This window comes from Clupea harengus, unplaced genomic scaffold (genome assembly GCF_900700415.2).
Source record: "Clupea harengus unplaced genomic scaffold, Ch_v2.0.2, whole genome shotgun sequence".
NCBI classification, from domain to species: domain Eukaryota; kingdom Metazoa; phylum Chordata; class Actinopteri; order Clupeiformes; family Clupeidae; genus Clupea; species Clupea harengus.
In genome coordinates this window covers 87,536-114,984 of record NW_024879633.1, presented here as the reverse complement: position 1 = coordinate 114,984, position 27,449 = coordinate 87,536, and the positions used below count along the sequence as shown (strand labels likewise).

The 27,449-nt window shown below is 40.5% G+C and overlaps 1 pseudogene; it reads left to right on the top strand.

Annotated features, from left to right (window-relative positions):
• Positions 1-2,038: 2,038 nt before the first annotated feature.
• Positions 2,039-27,449, top strand: part of LOC122129335 — a 49,548-nt pseudogene continuing 24,137 nt past the window's right edge.

The window sequence follows — 27,449 nt, the reverse complement described above, 5'->3', positions numbered from 1 at the left end:
TTCCATCCATTAGTACTCCCCGTTAATTATTTGTGTAAAGGAGTGGGGGGCACCACTGTGTGACCAACTCTTGTGCTTACATGTGTGTTCCAGCACCACTGTGTGACCAACTCTTGTGCTTACATGTGTGTTCCAGCACCACTGTGTGACCAACTCTTGTGCTTACATGTGTGTTCCAGCCACAAGTGTCTCTGGTTGTGTGTTTCTCAGAGACAGTGTGACAACAGTCTCTGTGTCATAGCCTTTGAAATTTGGTGCATTTGTATTTGAATACTTGGCTCATCATAATAGCAGAGACTGACACAACAGCCCAGTGACAGGAAGGATCATGTAAAATCCCATCTGTGTCCTCAGCACTTTTCAAACCAGACTGACACCCAGGAGCTCATGTACATTGCAGTTGAGTTGCTGCAGTAGGTCTCTGCATTGGGTGTTCCCTGTCATTCATTATTCCTCCTTTGTGAAACATTTGTTATATTTAAATTATTATACGGCTCCTCAGAATGTTCCAAAGAGTTCAGTTGATTTGAATGGAACCGCTGTACGTCAGGGTCCTGTTTGTCTCGTCAGGATTTATTTCTTGTTAATGACCGCCGGACTATACATTATCCCTTACTTATACCACAGTCAACCAAATACACAGCTTGCATGTACTGCATAACTTACATTTACTGCATGTGAAGAGACTGCAATCCTGAGCAGAGCGACAGTTCAACACCCACCTGACCACAGGCAGGCTCAACACTTTAAGAACTGCTGTCACAGGATCTGCAGAAGAAAACACTTGAAATGACTTAAATATTCTATATTAGATTTTCACTACACAATATTAAATGATTACATTATTTTGAATACTCTTTTTGTACTAACAGAATTCGGATTTTGGTATAGATAAATAGATTTAGCTGTATTGGCTTTAAAATGTAAAAAATAATCAGGTGTACACACACACACACACAAATAATAAATACAATGCCTATAACTTCCAGTATATCAGATCCAGGGACTTTCACCAGACATGATCCCGATAGTTAGAGAGAGGAAGTGTCTCTACCACCACTATTGACTGACACTACAGAACTAAATACCTGAAACTTGCTGTATGCTGCGTCTTTACTTGTAGCTTCTGCTGCTGCTTTCAATCTTAAATAAATCTTGTTTTCAATAAATTAAGATTCCAAATATGACAACTTTTTAAACACATTTCCAAGATGTACTCTATATGGCTATGTGAGGCAAGAACTGGAATGCATTCATGTCTTAAATGAGATATGAAAAAAAGATTATTAATAATGCATACAAATTTACAAAACAATGAATAGATTGTGTAACTTACAGTATATCAGGTCCAGGCACTTTCACAGCAAAGGATCCCCTTAATGTGTCGTGTGATGCACTTGGCTCAAAAGACAAAAGTCACCTCACACGAAGCAAACTGTGGACTCAATAAAAAGGAGGAAGTGTGCAAATCTACTTAAGGCCTCTGACTTTTAATACGTGAAAATCTACAGGAAGTGGCTTTTGCAAAACTAGAAACCCAAAGGTTGCTCTACCACCTCTATTGACTGACACTACAGTACTAAATACCTGGAACTTGCTGTATCCTGTGTCTTTACTTGTAGCTTCTGCTGCTTTCAATCTGAAAATGTAAAGAAAATCGATTTATACTTTTCATTGAAGGTTCCTTCTTCAGTGTCTACTGATATAGCTGTGTGGTTGACCAGGTGAAGGCAGTAAAGCAATCATTGACAGAGTGATGTTCTTTTCTAAACTCTCCAATGCTAAGAGCTTGTAGTTTAGTTGTATGCATTTTTCTGTGTACATTTTACCCTCAATAGCTCAGGTGAGTGACCGTGGAGTTGCCACGGTGAGTCGGTACATTGGGCACTCATGTGTTGTACATTTTTGGTTTCATAAGTTTTCAATATAGCAAGATTTGATCAGTGCTTTAGTTGTTGGTGTAGTTCGACGTTACCTAAGTAAGTTAGCTGGCTAGTTTTAGACAAATTATGAGATGGCACATGATCATGAAGTGATCATGGGGGCGACAATGGTACAGGAGGTAGATAAGTCGTTTAGTAATCAGAAGGTTGTTAGTTCAATTCCCTGTCGAAGCGTCCTTGAGCAAGACACTGAACCCCTGTTGTGCAGTGTGCCATCAGTGTAAATGTAAAAATGTGTATACATCCTTGTAAGTCGCTTTGGATAAAAGCGTCTGCTAAATGACTAAATGTAAATGTAATGAAGTTCACTGAAGTGTTTGCTGTTTGCCATTAACACTTCCAGCCCCACGGCTTTTTTTTGACTATGTTAGGTAGTCTGCCATGCCTGATATTTTTGTATATTTCACCTAACTAAAAACCATGAGCAAAAGTGGCATTTATGATTATATTCTAGAACACCTCAGCAATAATAAAATGAGAGTAAAAGGAATGTAGTAAAAAACGTTTTTATTAAAATGAAATCTAAAGACACTAAAATTAAATCTAGTTTTAGAGGTGCTCAGACTTTGTAAAAAAACACATTGTTAATATTTTGGAAGTTTTCTTTTTTACTCTGAGCCCTGTAAACATAGGTGTTTGATAAACTCACCTATGTGGAGCATTCAGAAAGTGTGTGTGGTTTCAATACTAATTTTAAGTAATATACAATGTAACACTTTTCTTCACTTAGACCACTATGCATATTGATGAGAAAAGGTGTGAACATTCTGGGACACCTCGGTCAAGAACAATGGCCATGACGTAATGGGCCTGGAATGTCTTTGTTCCTACAAGTTTACTTGACACATCATGAGCCAATAGTGATCACTGAATTACCATCTCCTTATCATATGAATAGTTGTCATTTGCTAATGGGAGGGTCGAAACCTCACTCAGAGGCTGAAATTTGCAAGGGATTCGTAATATTGTCCTTACAAAGTGATTATTTATATTTTAGTTTCAAACTTTACATATTTTAAAAGAAAAGGGTTCAAGGTTGCTGTGGGTGTTAGTTTTATGTTTCTAGGACAAAAACTCGCAGAGATTTTTAAATATATTAATCAAAATACCAAAAGGTTCCCCACGGGGCACCTTGGGGCTTGAAGAGTTAATATAATGGTCTTGCTCCTATAATGTATAAACACGTAGGTTACAGGGTGGGTGTGAGAGAGAGAGAGAGAGAGAGAGCGAGAGCGAGAATGGTGATGCACACGGATATATCAGATTTAGCGACCGGAGCAAAGTTATGTTGCTGTAACGTTGAACTCTGTGCAATTAATACAATACAATACTTAATAGGCTAATTGATACAATATCTCCTCGTTTGAGTGTGGTTGTTTGAGTGCAATGGGAGTGTATGGTCGTTATTGTCTATAAAGCAGTGTTTCTCAAACTTTTTCAGACCAAGGACCACTTAGCCAAATATAAAAAAATTCGCGGACCATTTAACTAAATATCCCCGGAACACCATGCCTCCTACCCAAGACCTGGCGCCAGACAATTGTTAGCGCACACATGATTTTCGCGGGTGGGCTCTCCTTTTTTACGTACCAGTAGGCTAGTTATAGATGACAATGCGCAAGGCAAAGCATCTGTAACCCTGCTCCATGCGTGACTTGGTTATGTTACAAACTATAGTTCGCTCACAGCCTCATACTCCCATCACACAGTCAGACAGGCCAATGTATCACAAAACACAACGATGCGCATACCGACCGCAGTATTTCACTACCAACCGTAGGCTAGCCCACTGGCATTAATACAGCCATCCTAGTAGTCAACTTTTCATTATTAAGAGCTGTTATTATCCAACGTCACACAACACAGAATATAGTTATCATCTTGCTGTCTTAGCGGGAGAAAAACACGCTGTTTCGAATGCATCTCCGCGGCGAGATAATGCCCAATGAGGCTGAACCATCTCGCCGTTGCCCTTTCTCCTTGTCTGTCAGTGTTACATGGTACATTCAGCTGGCCCATTCAGCTATTATGATCCAAACATTGATTTAAATTGAGCTTTAAATGTGTGTTAAGGTGTTTGATACACTGCTGTACTGTGTGTGAACTTTGAATGTTTGATTCAGGTTTTTGATAACATATGACATAGATAGAGCACAGCGTGAGAATAAGAATTTACATCTGTTCAGCAGTGATGGTAATATTTCTTTATTTGTTACATGGTAAAAATCCAAGTAGTTGGCTTTTCGAGAATGTTAAATGCTTAAATGGTTTTAATGTGCCTTAGATATTTAATTCATTCAGCCAATACGATGTTTATGACAAAGTCATCAGTTGTCTAGTTATTCTGCCTTAATCCATGATCTGAGGATTGATTGTTTGAGTCTATAGATATTTAGTTCAGGGGAAATCGCGGGTTTCTCTCTCTGTCTTTTGGAGATTGTCGAGTAAACAGCATTCTTTTGGATGAAGGAAACTCTGAATGACTTTGTGGTTATTTCTCACTAGTTCAGAGGTACAACATCAGAGGCTTTCTCATTTAATTTTCTTTTCATAGTTCCTGTCTTAAGCCACCAATCCATGACCTTGTTAATATATTAGGCATCTTTATTAGATTAGGCTACTACTGGCTGTGTTCTCTTCGTTCTGAGTTGTATGTTAGAAATGTCGCAATAATTTACTTTTGGCCGTCGCGGACGATTACGGGCCACTGGCGGACCACACTTCATCAATTCAATTCAATTTTATTTACATAGCGCCATAACAATACAATTGTCTCTAGGCGCTTTACAGAGCCCAGAGCCTGAACCCCCTTAGTACAAGCACAATGGCAACACGGGCAAGAAAAAACTCCCTGTTAGTCAGGAAGGAACCTTAAGCAGAACCACGGCACATAAGGGGGTACCCATCTGCTTGAGGTCGGCCGGGTGGAGATAGGAAGGGGGGATGGGGGGAGGCTTGTGTGGCAGAAGGGGATGGGAAACAACAGGTGTTGTACACCTACCAAATGCAGGATATGTACATCATATATATACAGACATCCGGTGGTAAATACATGATACAAACAAGACCAGTTTAGTAGGTATACACTGTGCTCAAAGGTTTACTGTTACAGGGGTAAGGGGAGTAGGAGCAGAGAAACATGTTGATGGTGGCATTATTATATATTGTATATAAATGCTAGCATAGGGTATGAGGTAGAGTAAGTGTACGGCAGTGCGTGGCGGTGGGTGCAATTGGCCGAGGGTTTCTACGGGTAGACCGGGTGGAGAGACTACAGCAGCGTCCCATAGCTAAGATGGTCTGGATTAGGAGAGAAAGAAAAAGAACAGAGTGAGTGGGTAGAGTTTGGCTGTCATCATATTTGATAGAATGAAGAACAAATCAGTTGTGGATACTATCACCGAGTTCGAAAGGTATTGGTCAGGTAATAGCCGATTAACAGCTGATTTGCTTTCTGATTTGACAGTACTGCTGTGTGTTTTAAGCAAATAAAATGTGGACTGTTTACAAGCGGGCACCTGCTATCGTTGATTATACAGTAAATACGTTGTGAAATGAAACAAAAACACATCACAGTTAAAGTTGTATTAGTATTGATTGATTCACATCGATATGAATGGATGACATGACTAACAAGTGGTGGGAAATGAATATGAAAGTATTTGTTCGGTGAATTAGCACGTTCTGTCCAAACAGTCACAGTCAACGTTTTTGTCAACACAGTAGCACCACATAAGTATCGTCATTTGAACGTCCTTATACATTTTTAAGGAGGGGTTGTAAAGGTGCTCATATCTTCGGACCTCTTCTGTTATGTTTGTTCATAATCAACAAGAATAAGCTTGTGAGACAGTCTGCAGGATATTCATAAATAAACGTGTCATTAGTATGAACAGTTGAGACCAATTTATTGTCTCTTTCGACTTCCGGGTCAGGACATGGGAGGGAGGGAGGGCTGAGGCCAGCGGGATCTCAAGCATGCGCAAAGACGCAAAGTCCAGTTCCTAATCCAATTCACCGTTACATGCCGCGATAGTCGAATTATCAACTGGATCGGATCGAATTATCCAGGGGTGTTAATCGGATCGTAGTCGGACCGCACATAGTCGAACAAAGGTGTTTACATGAAACGGATATTTGATTTCAGTCCGACTAAGCCAGTTATTCGAATGCATGTAACCACGGTCAGTAAACTGTTCTCTGGGGGGGGACCCCGAATCTATATCATATCATATCAGGCCCAACCATATAACCTCCACTATAGGCTTTTTACAATTTGTTCTTCCTGTGATGATGATCAGAAATGGCTACACTTAAGTTTCTTTTCACATCTACGATTACTTAGCAAGCCAGTTTGACAGTTTTGATTGCATGAGATTATAACAATTTAGTTTTGAAGTGTGATCCTGTTGTAAAGTTGCTAATGTAGCCTATTGCGGCCAGGGTTGGATAGCCTATTGTTTATTCTTGTCTTAAATTGGACATGTTTGAATTCTACATCTTCAAACGCCTATTTTGTGTAATTGAGTGAGAGTCTATATCACCACCTCACCCACTCTCCCCACCCGCATGCTTCAAGATCGCTAGTCAGAAGTTAAGGCCGTGAGTAGGTGACTGTAACACAGTGTTATCTATGTTGAGTCCAAATGGTTCTCATACGTGGCAATGTCCAAATCTGAAGAAAAAACCCATAATGCTCAATGGTTGCACGGGGATACGTTATCCACTACCCCCCTGTTCAAGACACCATTAACATTTTCTCAGTTATTGGAGCATACCAGTTTAAATGCTTGCCTCAAAAGTAAATCCCACCAGTCAATTTATCATTTCATCTGTCAGTTTAGTATGAAATGTTGGCAAGTGTATTTACCACACGATGCAGTCCTGAAATACTCTTGAATTAATACAATATATAAACATAATATGCATTGATGATACTACTACTACTATTAAACGAAAAGCATGTGGCTCATCCGCACAGCAGCACTGCTGCTGAAATAAATCTTAGGGGAAACACTGTTGGTCTAATGACATTCATGATGTTTCTGTGCTTTTCTATGGTATTTCTGCAGCATGATGGTTTCCTCTTGAATTTGACATAGCCTAACTAGCTTATTAGAAAAGGAATAGAAAAGGTTATTAATTTTCACTTAATAATTAAGCCCAACCTGTGGACTAATGGACGTGACTGTGTACGTGTAGTAGGCCATTGGTCATGGCCGTTAAGGGTCCATGAAAAGTCGATGAAAATGGGTGGGAACCCTGGGTACATGTTATGTTGATCTTGATTCCAATCTTTATGTCACTTTTCCTTTAATGTGCATATTTTGAGTTTAATTACCGGAGCAATTTTGATGGTTTCATTGCGTTACTATGGTTGCATGACATGACATGGCTGTCCAAGGCAATGGCAGCAGTTGTCATGGAGAAAATATTTACATGCTTTCTAAATTAAATTAGCATTTGTGTACAAGATAGGCAGAGGCCTATATGAAGATTATTTCTGTGTGGAAATCGATTTTTATACAGGGAGAATAATGTTGAGTCTTAACCGTTATCACATGCGCTTGAATACGCAAATAAATATTCATACATAATATATATACAATGTTTGCACTAAAACAGTAGGGGTGGGAATCTCTTGGCACCTCACGATTCGATTCTAAACCGATTATCGATTCTAAACCGATAAAACGATTATCGATGCATCTCGATTTTTAAAACATTTGAGTTTGCTACTCAGAGGTTGCTAATCACTTCCTACTTTGTGTTTAATAATTAAAGAAAATCAACAGATGAATTACCTTCTCTATTTTTTGATTAGAGAAAAAGCTTTTCGTTGTCACAATTATGACTTTCTATGAACAATGCAATAATCGATGCAGCTTGCATGTAAAAAAAAAAACAAAAAAAAAAAACAGGGAGTTTTCCACTCTCTTCTAATATTTTTTTTTATTGGGATGGACAGTTGAAGGAATCCAACTTTGTTCAAATTATTAAATAGCCTTCCTTCTTAGCCTTACTAACACGTGTTCTCTGCAGCTAGAGAGGTCAAATACAATGGAGAGGACACTGTTCCTTTGCCTCTTATGAGCACTACACCCCTCCTACATCTGTAATGCCTCTTATGTTTGACCCCTCATTTAGCAAGTATATTTCTTGATTGCTAAACTTCTGTTTTTGTCAGCCTACTTGTCAGTCAGCGGTTGATTCCATTTAATTGTGCTGCAAATTATCCGGTGAGTGACAGAAGCACAGCGCATAATTTGACTTTTAGCAGAAGCTCTGCGGCTGCCAGTTTTCTTGTCATAGACCGGCGCCTGTCCACTGTACTACCACACCTGCATGATGTATGCACAAGGAATAAACCTGAATCTATGGACGCAATTTAAAAAAAAAATCATTTAAAATGAAGGGCAGAAGGACATTTGCGCAACTAAGGTCAAATTAAGTCAATTGTAGTCAATGAACACACTTAACCTAAGAATAGCTGTTCCATTATTTGTCAGATAGCTTGATGGCGGTTTCGTGGTAGCTGTAGTTACTTGATAAATGAATACCAGCACCATATGATTAATTAAAGCCTATATAAATGAATTTACCAGCCTCACATGATTAATTAAGTGTTTTGTAATACATCAGAGATGCTTTTATCAATCCATTTCTAATGTATGAAACCTTGGCCTGGAGGAGGGATCATCAGGTGGTCCCCAACCTTCTTAGAGTGTTTCGACCCTTAACCACAACACTCTCCAGTTGGCGGGTCAGCAGTGCTTGGCCAAGTCACTGCCCCCCTCCTTCAGGCTTCCAGCTAGTGTCCTCTCTCTTATGCCAGAGCCAAATGGAGGCTCTCTCTGCCGCTTCGCCCAACCTACGAACGGCTGTTTTCCTCTCGTGGCCTCTTAGTCCAACCCTTGTCATCAGATTCCAAGCTGATTGAGCTGGGAATCCTCGACAACCCACTTCCACTGTCATCAGCCATGTTGTCCACCCCTTGTCCCGGCAGTCCTGGACAAGTTGTTGGTACTTTGTTTTCTTTCTCTCTGCCGCCTCCTCACAGTTCTCTTCCCATGGGACTGTTAATTCCACCAGGATGATCTTCTTACCCTCTAGAGACCACATGATAATGTCTGGTCTCAGAGTTGTGGACAGTACCGCCTCTGGGAAGTGGAGTTTGCTCCCCAGGTCGACCTCCAATCCCCATCCCTGGGCTGACTGCAGGAGATTTTGCTTGGCTTGGCCTTAGATGACTGGTCTCTGACCCTCTTTTACAAAGGTGATGGTACTCAACAGTGGTTTTGTTTTGGCTGGACGTTTCTTTCTCCTCTCTTGCTCCGGGATGTCTGCGAGCTGTGCCAACACTTTGTCATGGCGCCACCTATACCTCCCCTGGGTCAATGCTGTTTTGCACCCTGATAGGATGTGCGCCATGGTTCCTTTACCGCCACACAACCTGTTAAAGTAACACTATGCAACAATTTGACACTTTTTGAGGTATGGTTTTATAGGCAACTAGTTTTGGTACTGTCCTCAAATTCATTTTGATAGCATATGGTCATGTGAAGGACAGATAAACACCTGTTTCTTTCCCACTAGCCATCCAGGATATGCCCTATGTAGTTCTGTATACCAGGCTGGAATATCCTGCAAAAATGGAACAAAAGCTTTCACAACATGACATTGCCAGCTTTACTGCCAAAAGACACCAGTTAGTGTGTTAGGAAGCTTCTATCAGTGTCAACTGGCCTGTTGATGGTGTTTGCAAGGTTTTTGCATGCCTTTTTGGTAGATAGCGTGCTAGTTTCGAAACAGAACTCCTTATTGCTGCTTTAAAGACTATATTTCAGCTTATGTTCTTCTTGTATTTATTCAGTGACGGTAACCTCAATAACTTCACTTTGTAAACTATCATTTATTTGGTTGTTGTTTGCTTCATTCACCGCATAACATCTGGTAAATCTGTCTGCTTTTGAAAATGGACTCTCTCTCCATTCACACTTTATCTGCCAGAGTTACTGTTCCATGTTTCATAACAGTTTGTATTGATAATGCTTTGGCACTCACATCAAGCAATAATGAAGTTGCATAAAACCCGCTACCTAAACGTCCGCCTACTTCTTTGTGTCTGGTTATCATGCCCCAGCACACATAAGGTGCTGTACAAGTAAGCCACCACATCATTGCCATGCTTCTCAATAGCAAAGATGACAACTGAGACCCACCTAATCTAGGCAAAAATGCTTGAGTGGAATGATTTAATCATCATTGAAACTACAAGCCACATTAACTCACACGGTTCTGGTCACGTTTCCCTAGCCTATCACATCATGCAGAAACATGGTAAGAACTTAGCGCAGACAGTGCTTGTGACCATGTCAGCGTAGCCATTGATATTCGTGACACACATTTTCTCTCGATTGCTTAACCAAAGATTCATAAGCGTTGCTGAAACAGACCCATTGTTAAGTCTGTGAAGATGCGCCTTTTTCCCAAAACCACAGGGTTAAACTTGATGGGATATAATTTATACCATATATTGAAGATTCAGTCTTAGGTTTTAGTCAGTCAAGATCCAGGTTTTAATCTTATACAGTGGTGGCCAACCAAGGGAGACAAAGCCTGAACGTCCACTCATGGCTTCACCTCAGACTCGTCTAACTTATTCCTTGAGGAACAGTCTGTTAAATACACTGATATTCAAGGGGTGTTACCGTCTATTCAAATGGGCCATGGGTGCAGGGTTCTTTGTCTCCACCTGGGGGGGAAGGTGAGAGTCTATCACACCTCACTCCCCAGGTCAGCCCAAGAGTATATTCACCCAGGAACTGTTTACATGCTAGTTAAATCCAAATAAAAGTAACAATTATAACTAGGTATAATATCATTGAATTATTGACTATGGCATATTCTTATGACCTATGCCGGTCCCTTCAAACTCATGTAACATGTTCTTAAACATTGGGCCTCATTCTCGAACATTTTCTGAAGTTTCTTCTGAAATGTTTCTTACAGACTTCGGAAAAACAACGTAAGAAAAAGACCTCCGCCGGATTCATGAACGCTTGAAAATGTGTTCCTACGCAGCAGAAGTGTTCTGAGCTGTGCTCCCCCGGAAGAGTTTTCTTAAATTGAAAGCGCGTTCTCGTGCACCTGGATTTGCATACATACACGCTCCGCCAGCTCCTTATAAGGGCACACAACCGTAGTGACGTGTGCAGTCGGAATCGACTGAATCTACACAAAAGCAACTTGTAAACGAGTCATGTCAAAGCGGAAAACGAGCACTTACACTAAACGCAGATCTAACTTCAGAGGTGGAGGTACTGTTGCAGGATGTAGATGTGTCCATTCAATTCCACTATAGCTATATCAACGCGATTGAGTTTAGTGCTTATTTATTTATTCACTTACATTTGCAGTGTTCGTGTAGACCTTTTATTTATTTTAGGACATCACGATGCCTCGTAGAATCATGACTATAAATGTGAAACATAATTGTTAATGATACAAATATTCCCCTTATTTATTATTATTATAATCCGAGGATGTCTGTAGAGCTGATGTGAACGCAATCACCAACGATTTCTCACAAATTCAGCCCTAACACGGAGAGTTTTCTTAAATGCGATTCCTCAAAAAACCTTTTTAAGGAATCGCATTTGAGAAAACTCTGGCCGATTTACGACTGCTATTTCACCGCAAGTGGAGTTCAGAAGAAATTCCTTCTTAAATTCTTCTCAACTGCGTTCGAGAATGAGGCCCATTGTTTTACATGTTCCATCAGATTTAACATTCAGCTATTACTACTTACTATATGTCACGGCTATGAAATTTAATTTTTTATAGCCCCAATTATCTGCAACAGTAACAGTATGTTTTTCTAGACTTTATATATGAAATATTATAAGCTTAGTAAGCAACCTGGAATAGCCTAGTGTTTTGAAACTGTTTGCCTAGCTATTTTCTGTTTCTGTGTAACACTGTTACCTGGTCATTACAGGGTTTTAAAATGTCTAAATGGGCGCTCATACAAAATAAAGTAACTTCTCTGTAAAAAGGATTTTTGAGAGCAATGTAGCTTTAAGAGCAACACATAGCATTCCAAAGCCCTGTCCTCCACTTTGACCTGAAGTGAAGAGGGAGCCCCACATGCCTAGCAAATATGGTGTGTATGCGGAAACATCTATGGAGCACTACACACAATGACATATGGGGGCGCTATGGGCTCCCCAGGCCACACTTGCAGCCAAGCCTCGGGACCTGAGTAGCGGTGGCAAGTTTATTGGAGTTCAATAGCAACTGTATATCCAGGTGATCTTGAGATTTGATTTGTCCTTTTGCAGGTGTAGTAACTCAGTGGGACTCTCAGCTCCACCATTGACAGCCCTGATCTCCCCGGAGCCTGTTCGTCACTCGCGTATCCCAGACCTCCCCTTGGACAGCAGTTTACTGTTTGAGTTCTTGCTCTTTCTCTACCTGTTGGTGGCTCTATTTGTGCAGTACATCAACATCTACAGAACTGTGTGGTGGTATCCCTACAGCCAGCCTGCTGCTTCTACCTCACTGGTGAGGCCACATACATTAGCAACATATTCTTATTCTGTGATACAGGTATTGCTAAATGTAGTTAGCGCTGCCTCGAAGAATCACCCACGGCAACGTGAGTGATATCTGCATTTATTTCTCCTCTCAGCAGTCACTTGTCTTTTGCGTGTGTTCGCAGAACTTCCACTTAATGGATTACCATTTGGCTGTCTTCATCACAGTTATGCTAGCCAGGAGACTGGTGTGGACTATCATCTCAGAGGTCTGTATGAAAACACAACCTGTTGACTTCTGAACAGCACATTCATAGTTTTTGGCATTGTGATTTTACCTTACAACAACCATAATAAAGTCATTACTAGTAATTATTTGGTTGCCCAAAATGAAAACAATCAAAATGACTGTGATTTTTGTTTGGGTGAGCAGGCTTCATTTTGACCTGTTGTTCTCTGAGAGGTCTGAGATCAGTTATTATTTATATAAGTAATAAACCGTTAATTAAAAAAATGAATCCTTTATTTCCATTTTTAATATGCACTACTAGTACTTTAATTGTTTATCCCATTTTTGTATGATGTTTAATCAAACACAAGAATATAAACAACACATTTAACAACATAATTTTATTTAGTTCCAGTGTTCTGTGTGATTCTGATTGAAACTGGTTAAAGAATTGTGAACATTATTTAAATACATGACTGCCTTACACTAAATAAAAAATATGTCAGTTTTTTCAAAACTGCGTAGACAAACATTGCCCAATCTTCACCAAATTTGTCACAGATTATCTTCAGACTAAGACTCATTAAAGATATTACATGGATTTTTACCATAACAGCACTTCAGAATCGGTGGCGATATAGACCGATAAATGTAGATGACGCATTGGCCCCTGGTTCGTACGTCTGTGGCACTGCCACATTGGTCTGGGCAGAAATCAATGGAAGTCACAAAATATAGTCTAAACTGGAAATTGGTGGAAAAATGGGCTGCATGGGGTTTGTACAAATCGTAGCATCTTCTAGACGTATAGGAATTACCTTTTTAAGAGAAGCATTTATTATATTTTTGTTATCTCGGTTAAATGTGATTTATTTGGTGGTAGTCCTCACGTCAGCCTGTAATTTAAAATAAGTTGTATAAAATAAGTGATCAGACTAACTAAGAATTAGATTGTGTTTGCCTACAGGATCGTGTTTTATTTACACACACACACCAACCCCACACACACCACACACACACACACAACACACATAATAAACACGATCCCATCCCCTGTATCTCGGGAGGCCTACGTCCTACATAACAGCACCACCAACACCACATCCTCCAAAATGATCATACAGTTGAATCACCACTTTGTAAACTGTTTCAACATAGACTGAACATTATAATAATCACGAAGGGGGAGATATTGCGTACTGTTGCATTAGACCTGCATTAGTTTTCACTAAGTGTACTTAGTGTACTCAAACTGAGTATGTTTCTGTTGGTAAATTGCATCCTAAAACTTGTACAGTGCTGCTTCGAAAGTATGTGAACCCTTGAGCAGTTTAGAGTTTTCCTGTTGTTGTTCTGACTCATTAAGCACCCAAATGTGTTTCACCGAATCTGTTACCTACTTGACTTTACCAATGCAGCTGGGGTTCACCTTACTTTTGCACATACACTATTCCATGTTTCATGTATATTTTTTGGCTACTCACACAATTCCCTCCAAACAAGTAATGCAATTAATAAACATGAACCTGACATTTCATGTATGTAGAACTTGTGGTGATAAAATAGGAAATCATTGGTAAAACCACAGAAAACTCTAAATGCTCAAGGGGTTCACATACTTTCCAAGCAGCAGTATTGTTGACGGTAATTATGAAAAATATATTATTTTTTGAAAAAATATTGGGAGAGAGTTATGTTCTGTTATTGGAATAGGTATTCTGGCCGGTTTGCCTAGCCACATTGGCATTTCTGCCACTTTAAAAGCTACTTTGGATTACACAATGTCAGCTTCAACAGTTTTTCAGGCCTCAAAAAAGTGTCCAGAAGATGGCGCTGTGGTAATACATTTCTAAGTTAGTACACAATAACATTAATAGTGCATTCCTGTGGATCTGTGCTGGTTTCTCCTTTTCCCCCATCCTTAAAATATACTGACTGAATTAATTAATTAAATTTAATTAAATTTAATTAAATTAAATTAAATTGAATTAAAGGAAAAACTCCCTGTTAGTCAGGAAAGAACCTTAAGCAGAACCACGGCACTTAGGGGGACCCATCTGCTTGAGGTCGGCCGGGTGGAGATAGGAAGGGGGGATGGGGAGGGTTGTGTGGCAGAAGAGGAAGGGAAGCAACAAGTATTGTGCACAGCATGCATGTGGTAGATGTACATAATATATATACAAACATATCATATGGTATATACATGATGCATACAAAAACAGCCTAGGGTATACACTGTGCTCATAGGGGTAAGGAGAGTAGGAACAGAAAAAACATGTCGGTGGTGGCAATAATATATATTGCATATAAATGCTAGCATAGGGTATGGGGTAGAGTAAGTGTACGGTGGTGATGGGTGCATGTGGGCCGAGGGTTTCTACAGGTAGATCAGGTGGAGAAACTACAGCAGCGTCCCACAGCGAAGATAGTCCTAGACTAGGAGAGAAAAAAGAAGACAGAGTGAGTGGGGTAGAGTTTGGCTGTCCCATATGTAGATGAGGAGGAGTGGTGGTGAGGAGCAATGTTTCCACATCCATCAGCAATTGGATCCATGCTATAAGGGGAGAGAGACATTTTTGTTAGTAGACATCAATTTGGGAAACAGATAAAGATATACTTTTAGGTAGTCAATTAACAGTAGGCGATATGGCCATTTTAACACTATTAAGCAGCAACAATGGAGGATTGCTAATCGCTAATGAGATGCTAGCGGCTAAACCTAGTGAAACCCTCTTGAAATTTGTTACTTTGACACTATGAACAACTAGTGAGTCAACAACTTTCCTACACAGTCAAACATCAAGCAAGGGCACACACAAGACAAAGCAAGATGGCAATAAGCTACTTACTTGTTCGTCAGACAGTAGTAACGGGCGGCTTCAGGCAAACCTACATAACGCAGTAATATGCCTACGGACCCCTGGTATGGATATGGCACGGAGGCGATTCTCCATATTAAACGTCATTGTAGCCCCCCAATTTTTTTTAAGATAAAAGTGCGGTCCCTAACCCTGTAGTACAATTCCTACATAATGCCACTTTAATATAGGCATTAGCAATGTGATATCAAATATTATAATCCAGTATGCCGAAAAAATTGTTAAAAACAGTAAGATTTTGATTGCAACAAATTGCATAACCGATTTACAAGGCCTATGAAATACAAATGACAAAATACTATTTATTTCAAATGTATCTTTTACATACAGTACCTGTATTAGAGATACTGGCCATCCCTGGTATATTCACATATCACCTTTTATGATAAGGGATCACCTACGTAACCAATAAACTGTCTAGCCTTTTTGAATTGCTTCAAATGAACCCATCTGATTTGTGAAAGTCCACATCAGATGTTATCCAATCACCTGTGACAGACCCATACTGATTTGTGATAACATTGACAAATGAAGTAACTGCAGCTCCCATTGACCTCCCCATTGCTGGTTTGCTGGTCAGACACGTTCACATATCCCACCCAACAGACTTAAGCAGGCAATGCAGTGTCTATGTTTATACAGTGGGGAAAATAAGTATTTGAACCCCTGCCGATTTCGCAGTTTGGCCACTTGCAAAGAAATGTGTGATCTATAATTGTAATGGTAGGTGTATTTTAACAGTGAGAAATAGAATATCAACAAACAAATCCAGAAAACTGCATTTTATAACATTTATGACTTTATTTGTATTTGATGCAGAAAATAAGTATTTGAACCCCCAAGCAAACAGCAAGAATTTTGGCTCCCAATGACCAGTTATGTGCCCAAGAAGCACACAGATTAGTCCTCATTAGGCCTAACAAGGTACACCTGATCTCAACTGGTGACGTGTATAAAAGAAACCTGTCCAAAGAATCATACTTCACACCTTCAACCTCACCACCATGGGCAAGATCAAAGAGTTGACCAAGGACGTCAGAGATAAGATTGTAGACCTGCACAAGGCTGGAATGGGCTACAAAAACCATCGGCAAGCAGCTTGGTGAGAAGCAGATACAACTATTGGTGCGATTATTCGTAAATGGAAGCAACCCCAAACAACAGTCAATCGCTCTAGGTCTGGGGCTCCATGCAAGATATCCCCTCTTGCGGTATCAGTGATCATCCAAAAGGTGCCGAATAACCCAGAACTACACAGGGGGAGCTTGTGAATGATCTCAAGGCAGCTGTGACCAACAGTCACCAAGAAAACCATTGGCAACACACTACGCCGTAATGGTTTGAAGTACTTGCAGCACTCGCAAGGTCCCCCTGCTCAAGGAAGCACATGTACAGGGCCGTCTGAAGTTTGCCAATGAACACTTGAATGATTCTAAGGAGGATTGGGAGACAGGATGTGGTCAGATGAGACCAAAATCAAGCTCTTTGGCATCAACTCGACTTGCCGCGTTTGGAGGGGAAAGAATGGTGAATATGACCCAAGAACACTATCCCCCACCGTCAAGCATGTAGGTGGAAACATTAATGCTTTGGGGCTGTTTCTCTGCCAAGGGTACAGGACGACTCCACTGCATCGAGGGGACTATGGATGGGGCCATGTACCATGGAATATTGGGCTCATTCCCTCATTCCCTCCCATTGAAAACACAACCTTAAGGATTTGGAGAGGATCTGCAAAGAGGCGTGGACCAAAATCCCTCCTGAGATGTGTGTAAACCTGTTGACCAACTACAAGAAAAGTCTGACATCTGTGCTTGCCAACAAGGGTTATTCCACCAAGTACTAAGTCATGTTTTGCTAGGGGTTCAAATACTTATTTTCTGCATCAAATGCAAATTAAGTCATAAATGTTATAAAATGCAGTTTTCTGGGTTTTTTGGTTGATATTCTGTTTCTCACTGTTAAAATACACCTACTATTACAATTATAGATCACACACTTCTTTGCAAGTGGCCAAACTTGCGAAATCGGCAGGGGTTCAAATACTTATTTTCCCCACTGTATGTCTGTGGGTGGCAAAGCTGCCAAACAGGATGTCACTACCTTTCATATCTTTGGTCTAAAATCATTTGAATTTGAAGTCATGCCTTGTTTGATCTTAAGGCCTGGACATGTTGCCATTTCCTGTTTTGTTGTTATATTCAACGGATAAGTCGCCAATCCGGAAATTAAGCTATGGCTCTTCTTTTTACTTGGTGAAATGACTCAAGACTCTGTCTTGAGGGAGGCCAGCCACAACTACTCAATTTCAAAGCTTCAAGTCCTTTTGTGATCCTGATCATGTCCTGTTCTGAAAGCGTATTCCATGCCAAAGGCAATTAACAGGACATTATGCCATAGTTTGGTAATTCTTTGATGCATCAACACTAAAACGGGTAACCCTATCTTGAGGCACTCCAAAATAAATTAATTCTGCCATTTTACCACTAGGGGGCACCAGAATAGGCAAAAATGCATGTGTTTATGAAAATTGGCAGACCAAGGTAAATACAGCTGACATAGTGGAGCTGTGCAGGTCCCCTGACATAGTGGAGTTTCACAGGTCCCAGCTGACATAGTGGAGTTTCACAGGTCCCAGCTGACATAGTGGAGTTTCACAGGTCCCAGCTGACATAGTGGAGTTTCTCAGGTCCCCTGACATAGTGGAGTTTCTCAGGTCCCCTGACATAGTGGAGTTTCTCAGGTCCCCTGACATAGTGGAGTTTCGCAGGTCCCAGCTGACATAGTGGAGCTGTGCAGGACCCCTGAGTGTTTCTACCTTTTTGGGGTCAAGCAGCATAACAGCGTTGGCAGTGTGTCTTTACTTTTTCTTATTAATCGTCATCTTCTGGCTAGGGTGTCTATGGCAGCACCTAGAACCATATGGCAATTTGTTTTTTTTGACACACTGATTGGGCACAGTCCCAAGATTCTTTTCATCATGTTTCATGCCGGCGCCTAAACAAATAATTTTTGTGTCTGCTAATCCGCGTGTCCCGTGTATTAGATTTTATTAAAAGATTTTAGATGTTTTTTTTATAGGCCTCATATTTTGTCCAATCTTTCCCCCAAGTTGGCACAGATGTTCTTTGGACCCAGCCTCTCAAAAGTTATTTGTTAGCTTTTCGATTTATAAAAGCATTTGTCCTTTATAGTCAATCAGACTTGGCAGCAAGGCCGCCAAACAGGAAGTGAGATCTCAGCAAGCGTTTTATGACTCTACACCAAACTTGATGGACTCTGCACCCGTTCCTGAGGTTGTGCAAAGAGATGCACATCACTTGGGGATGCTGCAATAAGCACAAATGTGGTTTTCCTAATACTTTTTGAGGTGTTTTTGTTGTTTGCTGATATTTTAGAAGAGCCCAAGGACAATGACAATGCATTTCTATAAACATTTATGTTACTCAATACTTTGAAGCAAAACTTCAAGTCAGCGGATTCATTTTTTTTCTTTGCTAAAATGCGATCAGTTTTTCAAGTTCAGTTTTTTCACTTGGCGGTGGTAATGCTGGCTTCACCACATTACCCATGGCCATATCTGAAATCCATGTGAAATGAAAGTACAAACTTCATCACTGCAATTCCAGATAAACATTAAATTGTCTGTGCTGGAAGTATTTGTAGTTTTTATGCAATGGTTGGTCAAGGTACTTTTTATGGATTTTCCCACCAAGTTGCCATATTGTTCACATGAACATTTTACCCGCTCCTTAACTTACCTGCCTAAATAAAAAAGTCAAAGTCAAAGTAGCTTTATTGTCAATTTCTTCACATGTTAAGACATACAAAGGAATCGATAGGACGTTTCCCACTCTCCCACGGTGAAACATATAAAAGTGCACAGGCACAACAGATAAGACAAGACATTTCCTAATACTAAGTAAACATAAAGATTCACGTACAGTTGTTATAAATACTATATATATATATATATATATAAATACTATAAATACTATATATATATATAAATAATATAAATACGTAATACAATTTTAAACAAGTGAATACAAGTGATTAAAGTGCAGAGTCTTGAGTTATTTTTTAGGGGGGGCGGGGGGATTTTCAGCTTCCTGTCAGACTGGAGGATATGGCTGGGGGGAGTGAGGGGAGAGAATTTAGCTTCCTGACAGCCTGGTGTATGAAGCCATTTCTGAGTCTGGTGGTGCGGCAACGGAGGCTCCTATACCTTCTTCCAGAGGGTAGGAGGCTGAACAGACTGTGTGCAGGGTGGCTGGTGTCATTCACAATCGAGGTAGCTTTCCGGGTGAGGCGGGTGGTGTAAATGTCTTGCAAGGAAGGGAGTGGGGCACCAATGATCTTACCAGCTGTGTTCACTATGCGTTGCAGTGCTTTCCTGCTGTGTTCAGTGCAGCTACTGCCCCACACAGTGATGCAGCTGGACAGGATGCTTTCAATGGTGCCCCGGTAGAATGTGTTCAGGATGGGTATGGGAGCTCTCGCTCTCTTGAGCTTGCGGAGGAAGTAGAGGCGCCGCTGGGCTTTCTTCGTCAGTGATGCAGAGTTGGTTGCCCAGGAGAGGTCCTCACTGATGTGCACCCCCAGGAATTTGGTGCTGCTCACTCGCTCCACAGCAGCACCATCGATGGTCAGTGGTGGGTGTACAGTGTGGCTTTTCCTGAAGTCAACCACAATCTCCTTTGTTTTGATGACATTCAGCAAGAGGTTGTTGTCTCTGCACCACGTGGTCAAAAGGTTGACCTCCTTCCTGTAGTGGGTCTCATCGTTCTTGGTGATGAGACCCACCAAAGTTGTGTCGTCCGCAAACTTCACCATGTGATTGGTGCTGTAGGTTGTTGTGCAGTCGTGAGTCAGCAGGGTGAAGAGCAGGGGACTGAGCACACAGCCTTGTGGGGCCCCTGTGCTGAGTGTGATGCTGCTCGAGGTGTTGTTGCCGACTCGTACTGCTTGTGGCCTCTCACTGAGGAAGTCCAGAATCCAATTGCAAAGGGGCTTTTTAGTAAGGGCTAGTAGTTATGAACCCTGTTGTAGACTTGTCAGATAAATAACGGCTGTAGAAGTGGATTGACTCTGATGGTGTGCAGAGATCTAATTGCATATTGAAAGTAATTAGGTGATGAGCTGGTATGATATGATAGGTTCGAGTTCTAAACCGTATGGTAAAGCAAGATCAATGGTGTGGATGCAGTAATGAGTGGCCTTGTTTTCATGTTAGGAGATGAGTCTATCAGTGATTGGAATGCTATTGTTTTCATTGTCCATGTGGATGTTCAAATCTCCCACTGTAAGAATTGTATTGGAGTTATCAGAGTAGAACTTTGAACTTCAAATAATTTAAACTTAAATTCAGGTCTTGGGGAAATTCCTAAGTTGGCATGGTAAATGAAAACGGCCTGTACTGTGGGGCATCTGGCAGTTACTTTACTTGGAGGGGTAGCGTCATTCAAGGCTAAACATTGCTCTGGTTTGTGGGGCATCTGGCAGTCACTTGACTTGGAGGGGTAGACTCATTCAAGGGCTAAACATTGCTCTGGTTTTAGCCATGTTTCAGTTAGAAAAGGTATTTAAATTTGGTTGTCGGTTATCAACTCATCAACCAGTGCAGCCTCTGATGTTAAAGACCGTATATTGATGAGGCCCAACTTTAGGTTTGTACTGGTAGGTTTTTGTAATAGTGAAGTTTTTATCTTTTTGTCTGATTTGATCTTTATTACTGTGACCTAGTCATTTTCCTAAATGTTTAGTAACACCCCTATACTGTTTGTATGTGGGTAAGTATGGGCAACAATTATATTGGGACAGCAGATATATGGGCAGTAGTTCTGCCTCCTGGTGTTCATTTTGGTTTGTCCGCAACCTGCCTCGGCTAGGTAATGTGTTAGATTTCAGGAATGCTCTCTCTCAGCAGAAGCCCAAAGCTTCCTCCAGTTTGTTTGCCAGTTGTCAGTAAAGCCAGTACATCGTTGCATGAAAACCATTCTAATAGCCAGCAATTGAGTGATGATAATATGCTATACATCGCATCACCATGGTTACTTGGTATGGGACCAGAACATTCTACGGAGTCTGACATTTATCTATGCTTAGAATTTGCAGTCAGTTTTAGGAAGGATTTGATGTTAGCTCTAACTCCAGGAATACAGTTGACATTGGCCGTTGGTGTTTCCAACTTTATAGAACCATCAACTAGCAGAACTTTCTCATCAGCATTGGTGTTGCTAATGGAATGCGTTGCAAGTGTGTTGCGGACCTTGATTTATGTCGACTAAGTGATCCATTTCATGTATCCTCATCTCCACACTAGCCAGTAACTTACATTTGTCACCAATTATGACTGCTGAAGGATCCTGATTAGTTACTACAACAACATGTATATAAATATATATAAACTTAGATGAGGCAAGTAGACCTATGTAAGTCTTCATTCAAGTTAATTCTGGCATTCTGAAAATGGATTGATGCTCTAGTTCCAAAAATTGGAGCATTCTATTTCTCTACGAATTAATGAAAACTTTTATTCTTTTAGCCTTTAAAATGGGTTTTTAGCTTGCATTGAGTTTGCATTTAGGCTGTGCTCATAAGAAACCTCTTTTTCTGATGGAAATCACATGACCAAAACATTTTTACTGTTGTAATGCAGTTGAGAGCGTCTTTTCTTAACACAACAACTTATTTTAATGCTAGTTAATGTTAAGAATTTACATTTTTTTTGCTTGCAACTAGCAATAAACACAAGCTCTAACCAAAACATTTTAGGACCCATCCACAAATGAATAATGGTGATTCACACCATCGGCACATTATCACATTCGGCACATTACTACCTCTTGTTGTTGCTGCCTTCCCCGTGGACTGCAAAAACCTTATAAAGTTGCGTTTCCGACCGTGACAAATGCTGACAACCTGAGTGAGGGTAGCGACATCGATGCAGTACAGCAGTTACTTTGTGGATGAGAACAATGAATTGGAAGATTCAATTTTAGACCCAGATAATGATGTGACTGCTGTTCATCTGACCAAGGCTCCGTAAATGAGACATGATTGAGAAAGAGAACGAGATTTCGGTGATTTTGTAGTGGCCCCTTTCTTACAGCTCTACAATATATTTTTGTAATTTATTTTTGTTTATTGATTAAAAAAAAGGGCTATGATTTCCAATATTTTGCCAAAATGTTTAAGCTCTCAATGGTTTTTATTTTATGTTTTTATCTGCTACAGTCTGCTGAGTAATAAAGGTTTTTAGTGAACGTTCTGTCAAGTTTTTCAGAAAACTCTCAGGTTCATTGTTTTCAAAGAATGCCTTTGGTTTTGGGAATGCTTTTTTAGAAGGCGTATAACTTGAAGCCTAGCAAGCTATGTATGGCAAACTACAGATTTGATTTCCAGATAACACTATGGGAAAAAAATGCTTAACAATATGACTGCATATGTGACTAGCTAGGGCCTTAACCTCTGTTCTAGGCTCGTTCTAGTAAAAGTGAAATCTTTTGAATTTTTGGCCAGGAAGCGGCACGTTTCCTCTTTCTGTCCTCTGTTTGTTGCCTTCAGATACTGATTGTTGTAACCTGAATATTAAGAAGGTAGCTAGCACCATCTTTCTTCTCCATGTTTCTATGGGTGGTCATGTGTCTAAGATGAAGTTGCTTCCACTCATTGATTGTCCCCAACCTAACAAAACTCTTCAGACTGAAATACACCACTAATGAAGGCTGGATTTTGCAGAGGCTGACCAAAAAGTAGATATAAGCCACTCATTGTGGTTCTTAAGATTCTCTGGAAGAGCATTTCAACTTTATCTTCCATTATATAGTCTGGAACGGCACATTTCCTCTGCTTGTTGCCTCCACATACTGACCGTCAGTGCCAGCTACATACTGTACTTAATATTCAGGTACCATCATCCTTATTCATGTTTCTATGGGTGGTCATTTTACCACTCTCCTGCATCACTCCTGCAAGGCTACCATGCAATGTTTGTAGAATATTCTGGAGAAATAGGATCTGTAGAGAATCATTCTGTGAAGTATATGTTTCCCTTTATAAAGGTTTTAAAGGGTGTTTGTCTGTTTTTTGATTTTGTATTTTGGGCATAGGCTTCTCAGACCAGCCCCTGTTCTCTGGTCCGGTATGTGTTGGTCATCGCCGCTCGTCTCAGCCTGCTGACCCTCTGTGGCTGGGTGCTGTGCTGGACCCTAGTAAACCTGTTCAAGAACCACTCGGTGCTCAACCTGCTTTTCCTGGGCTATCCGTGAGTTAGCCTGTCTACTACTACTACTACTACTACTACTACTACTACTACTCTCATTTACTACTGCTCACTGCTTATGGATCACTTACATACATTGATTGCCAGCCTGCTTACATGTCACTCTGTTAATGTGTGCTAGCCTGATTCACAGGTTCATATCCTTCACTTAACCTTACGATGGTAACCTTATACATACATACATATACATACATAAGTACAATAAAATCCCCACTATGCTTAAAAAAAAAAAAAGAGCATTGTTTTGAATACTGGCTGCTCACTTTCCCCATTTCTACACCCACTGGCGATGTTTGTATGTAAGCATATATGTCACTGTGTATACCCCTGACTGATGTATATATACAGTGGGGAAAATAAGTATTTGAACCCCTGCCGATTTCGCAAGTTTGGCCACTTGCAAAGAAATGTGTGATCTATAATTGTAATGGTAGGTGTATTTTAACAGTGAGAAATAGAATATCAACAAACCAATCCAGGAAAACTGCATTTTATAACATTTATGACTTTATTTGTATTTGATGCAGAAAATAAGTATTTGACCCCCAAGCAAACAGCAAGAATTCTGGCTCCAAATGACCAGTTATGTGCCCAAGAAGCACACAGATTAGTCCTCATTAGGCCTAACAAGGTACACCTGATCTCAACTTGTGACGTGTATAAAAGAAACCTGTCCAAAGAAGGGGGAGCTTGTGAATGATCTCAAGGCAGCTGGGACCACAGTCACCAAGAAAACCATTGGCAACACACTACGCCGTAATGGTTTGAAGTACTGCAGCACTCGCAAGGTCCCCCTGCTCAAGGAAGCACATGTACAGGGCCGTCTGAAGTTTGCCAATGAACACTTAAATGATTCTAAGGAGGATTGGGAGACAGGATGTGGTCAGATGAGACCAAAATCAAGCTCTTTGGCATCAACTTGACTTGCCGTGTTTGGAGGGGGAAGAATGCTAAATATGACACCATCCCCACCGTCAAGCATGGAGGTGGAAACATTATGCTTTGGGGCGGTTTCTCTGCCAAGGGTACAGGACGACTCCACTGCATCGAGGGGACTATGGATGGGGCCATGTAACGTGGAATATTGGGCTTGAACCTCATTCCCTCATTCCCTCCCATTGAAAACGCAACCTTAAGGATTTGGAGAGGATCTGCAAAGAGGAGTGGACCAAAATCCCTCCTTAGATGTGTGTAAACCTGGTGACCAACTACAAGAAAAGTCTGACGTCTGTGCTTGCCAACAAGGGTTATTCCACCAAGTACTAAGTCATGTTTTGCTAGGGGTTCAAATACTTATTTTCTGCATCAAATGCAAATTAAGTCATAAATGTTATAAAATGCAGTTTTCTGGATTTTTTTGTTGATATTCTGTTTCTCACTGTTAAAATACACCTACTAATACAATTATAGATCACACATTTCTTTGCAAGTGGTCAAACTTGCGAAATCGACAGGGGTTCAAATACTTATTTTCCCCACTGTATGTCACTGTGTATACCCCTGACTGATGTATGTACAACTGAACTTGAAATTATTCATACTTTTTAACTTTCAAGACCTTATTATGATTTGGTTAGAGGTTAATGAATGTCTGTAGGCCATCTTCCACTGCAGGAACTCACAGGCTGTTTTTAGGGTGGCTTGCACCTTTGTGTGTGTTCTGACCGAACTGCCCCTGTTGGACCTCTTTCAGGGCCATTTTTTGCGGAGAAATAGGTACCTACTCTGGGGGTAGGTGCGGCCCTGAAACTGCTGGGTGGTACTTGGAGTGACGGTTGACACTTATTGGTTAAAGGTGATTGGAGTGAAAGACAACAAGACATCATATTTTTAGATTTATTTTTGGGCTTTTTGCCTTTAATTGGATAGGAAAGTGAAGAGAGACAGGGATGAGCTGGAGAGATTGAGAGTGGGATCCGGAAATGACCACGAGTCAGACTCGAACGTGGGTCCCCGTGGGCGTTTAGGCTCATCCATGGTACGGGGCTGCTGCTTGCGCCACAGCTCCCCCACAACAGGCATCATATTTAAAACCAGCAAGTATTTTGAGAATTTTGTACCAGACCTTACGTAGTGAATACAGCAAGGGAATTTTAGCTTACAGAGGTAATGTTGAGGTTACTGTTACCAGTGTAGGAAATTTACATATTTTTTAGGGGGCAATTTTTGCCCCCACTGACTTAAATCCAGGGGCATTTCAAATAAAATTGGGGGCACTTTTTGAAACTTGTGAAATAACATTTAACTATGTTCAAAATAATAAACATACTTATTTAGGCTTAGAGTATATGGGGATTGTCATCAAAAGGCAATAATAAGACTATTAAGCAGTAGGCTACTCTACAAATTCAAAGTGTTTTCTTAGATTTTTTTAACAAAAAACTAACAGAAAACATAAATCAGACAATCATATTCAATTGTATTCTTATTTCTTTGTGGTTATTAACAATTATAAGTTTTGTCTTTCTTTTTTATAATAATAACTTATTATATTTCTTGATTTTTTTGTTACCTTTAATCATCTCCCTACCATAGTACAGGAAATACCGATGACTAGTTAGCTAGCTTGCAAGCAAGCCTTAACGCACTATCAGAGCTAGCTAACGTTTAACTAGCTGACTATTAACTAGCTAAACCGAACTAAATAATTAAAAAATATATTATTACTAGTTATCATTCACCGTAGGCGATGGCGTGTTGCTTAGTGCCTGGTGACAAAAGGCCATGTATTTCTTTATGTTTTCGCTCCCCTTGATCAAGTCAGTGTGCCTGTGCTGGATTGACAACGATTTGGCAACTCGTTGTCCACAAATCCGACATGCCCTGAAAAAAAATTGCGTCTTTTTTTTGTATCTGTGACTGAGCAGAGGCTTTTGCTACTCTCAACACTTCAGTCATCAGTTTTACTAGACTTGTCAGCAGCCTTTTATACAGTGAACCATGACATCCTCCTCTGTGCTGTCCGTACTGGGATTTTTGGGGAAAGCACACAGTTGATTTGAATCGTACATCAGTGGACATTAATTCAGTGTTTCTTGGCAGGGACAAGTATCAAAATCTCATCACCTCTCCACTGGTGTACTTCTGGGATCGGTACTTGGACCCCTCCTATTTTTTTTTTATCTCCACCACTTCCTTAGGTGAGATCATCTGTTCCATGGGTTCTTCTATCACTGTTAGGTGGATGATACTCAACTGTACTTGTCCTTCCCCTGGTTATTTTTTAACTAGACTCAAATCAGAAAATCAGTTTTAATGGGCCTGTCTGCATGTGTTGTGAGACTGGCTGATCAGAAATAATTTCTGAATAATCTGCAACAAAGAGGACACATGTAACTTCTCTGCTGGTCACCCTTCACTGGCTCCCTGTACTTGCAAGAATTAAATTCAAACCCCCTCACACTCGCCTATAAGACAGCCACTGGATTGCCGCCAGCTTATTTAAATGGCTCAGCACTGTTCGCATTCTCGACCACTTCGCTCCTCTGATGAGCGTTTGTTGTCTCAGCAGCAAGAGATTGGTGGTGGATTGATGATTGATTGATACATGAATGGTGGATTGAACATGAATCG